Source organism: Triticum dicoccoides, chromosome 1A, assembly GCF_002162155.2.
Source record: "Triticum dicoccoides isolate Atlit2015 ecotype Zavitan chromosome 1A, WEW_v2.0, whole genome shotgun sequence".
Taxonomy (NCBI): Eukaryota; Viridiplantae; Streptophyta; class Magnoliopsida; order Poales; family Poaceae; genus Triticum; species Triticum dicoccoides.
The window spans coordinates 463,593,723-463,596,445 of record NC_041380.1 but is presented as its reverse complement, the minus strand read 5'-3'; positions in this window follow the sequence as shown (position 1 = coordinate 463,596,445).

The following is a 2,723-nucleotide window of genomic DNA, read 5'->3' as shown; positions in this document are numbered from 1 at the left end:
AGGAAATATCTTTTTAAATAGGCATCAAACATTTTTTTGTAAATTGAACTTCATACTTTTATTTTTCCTTACAAAAAGTAATAATTTTAGTTCCCGTATACATCGAACTACTCCTCTTTTTTAATTTGAACTTCGTCATTTTTATTCTTTAGTAACATGGAAAATCTGAGTTTTTCTTATAAATATCGAACTTCTCTATTTTTTTAATTGGACTTCTTGGTTTGTAAATATCAATCTACTCTATTTTTAGTTCTTTAAAAACTTGATTTTTTTCACTTCACAAAAAAATGTATTGTGAATTCCCTCTATTTTTTTAAATTGAACTAGAAAATCCATTTATTGTAAATTTTATATTTGCTTCATTATTTTTCGAACTTCTTTGTTTTATTCTTTGATAATGTGGAAACCCTTAGGTTTTATAAACACCGGACTGCTCCATGTTTTTAATTTGGACTTCTTGATTTTATTCTATTGACATGGTTTAATTTGGACTTCTTGATTTTATTCTATTGGCATGGTTTAGTTTAAATTTAAACTAAAACACACGATAATTATTATGGGTACGAGGGAGTAGCATATTTTGAACTTCTCATATTGTTTACAACGTATACATGAATGATCATATGTTGGTGTGCGTGGACGCCCCAAGTCCTCTCTGGACAATGCATAATTTTTCCAATGTAATTTCCTTTTGCTATGGAAGTAAGCAATAACAGTAGGAGCTATTTTTTTTCCATATGTTGTCATTTTCCCAAAATGAACATTCATAGTAACAATGACCTTCCAACGTAAATGTGTTTGACCTTCTTTCTAATTGCTCTGAAATTATTGTTTAGTTGAACTCTCTGCAAAAAATTATTGTGCTATACGTTGCAAACTAAAATAAAAAATTCAGTTATAATAACCAATAACTACAAACTTATAGGGGGACAACAGTTATTAGCCAAATGGATAAAGTAAAATGCGCACAGACCAAGTGCAACAATTAGAAGGTTAATACATTTTGGCTGCACAGACTTCATGCAGCCAAAATGTAGCTTTTTCAGAGGACAAACACAAGAAGAGGAACTAATAGTATAACTTTTCAGGAGGAGGTTGTGGCTTTCATGGAGGATGTGCGTTCATCTATGCTGAAATACATAACAGTATAATTTTTGCCTACATACTCCAGTGACCAGTTATATCTGGCGTTGGACTCGTCTTTGGACTTCGGCACATAGTTTGTTCAAATAATTGCCATGGGGTTATAATTTGGGGGACATCATATGGGCTGTAATTTTGTTTCAGTTGTTTTTAGTTGTTCTCTTTTCATATATGTTCTAATTGTCAGTAGCTTTACTGGCAAAGAGAGATTGTACAATCATATGTACATGTACGGCTGTACCACAAACAAATACAACAAGACGATGATCCGTTCTCCTGGTCAGTTAACTGGTTTACGAATGTATGATTTGCTAGTGGTTTCTTACAGTAAACATGTATCAATTTGCACTGAAGTTCACACAAAGGGTTGTACTAGAGGCAGTATCTATGTTTGAGAATGATCTGCAGAAAAAGGAGGTACACCACGTTTTCTTACTGAAGTACATATAATCCATGGCGATTAAAGTTAAACACATGCCCCTGATGCTTAAATGAAACAGAAAAAATGTAGATTCTGCTATCTATAGAGAGAAAGAAAGGGATGAAAAAGAAGAACAGAACAAAAAGAAAAGAGATATCCCAAAGAGGATCAGCAGCAGCATGGCATTGTCTACTGGTGCAAGCAAGGAAGCATACTTTGGCAAAAACAAAAGCAACATTGATGCCAAAAGCCAGCACCATCACCGCTACACCCGTCTTGCAGAAACGTATGGCTGCTCCAGCTCTATGACATGAAACAGTGAAGTTTCTTTTTGTCTTAACCAAGATGATCGAGTGATATATAGCCGCCCGGGACTGGATTTCTTGGGGACATTATTTCTTATCGCTACAAGTGTTCTTCCCTGCTTCTTGGAGACAGCTCCAGAGGTACCACAATTGCACATACTACATTTTAATCCATGTTTTCTCATTGGTTTTTCACAGCTTCAGATGAGGATTTAGGAGATCCGACCTCTTTACTTTTGCAGGGAGTGCAGACATCTACAGCTGATGGGTTGGACATATTTGTTTCTCATGACTTTTCGTCCCACCTGGAAGTGATTTTCTCTGAAGTTCAATATGTCCTGGGAACCTATATCGCACCACCTGGTTAGTTCCTCCATCAGACATATAGAAGTGTCATTCGAGTGTAGTTTTTTCATAGGACAAACACATAAACTAATGCTCAGAGAAGGTCAAATCCTTCTGCACCAAGAGTTCAGAGAAGCAATGGAGGGTGAATACCTGCATGACGATAGAGGCATCGGGAGGAAGAAGGTCCCAACACCGTCCACCATCAATCTGTGTTGGGCGGCGCGCCGGTCTCATCGAAGCAGATGTTGCCGGGATTGTCGGCGTTGAGGAGCAGGTGTGCCGCGACGATTGGGGGCTGATGGCGCGGGGTCGTAGCCATACGTGTGGACGGTCCGGTGCTAGAGGAACGGTCGGCGGCCGGCGCCCGTTCCCTAGGAGGTTGGGTCTCGGCGGCGAAGGATTGGGGTGGCGGTCGCCCGGGGTGATTGGAAACAACGGCGCAGCGGGGCGTGCGGGCGGCGGCAGCGGCGCACAGGGACGGGCGGGCGGGCGGCGGCGACGGGGCG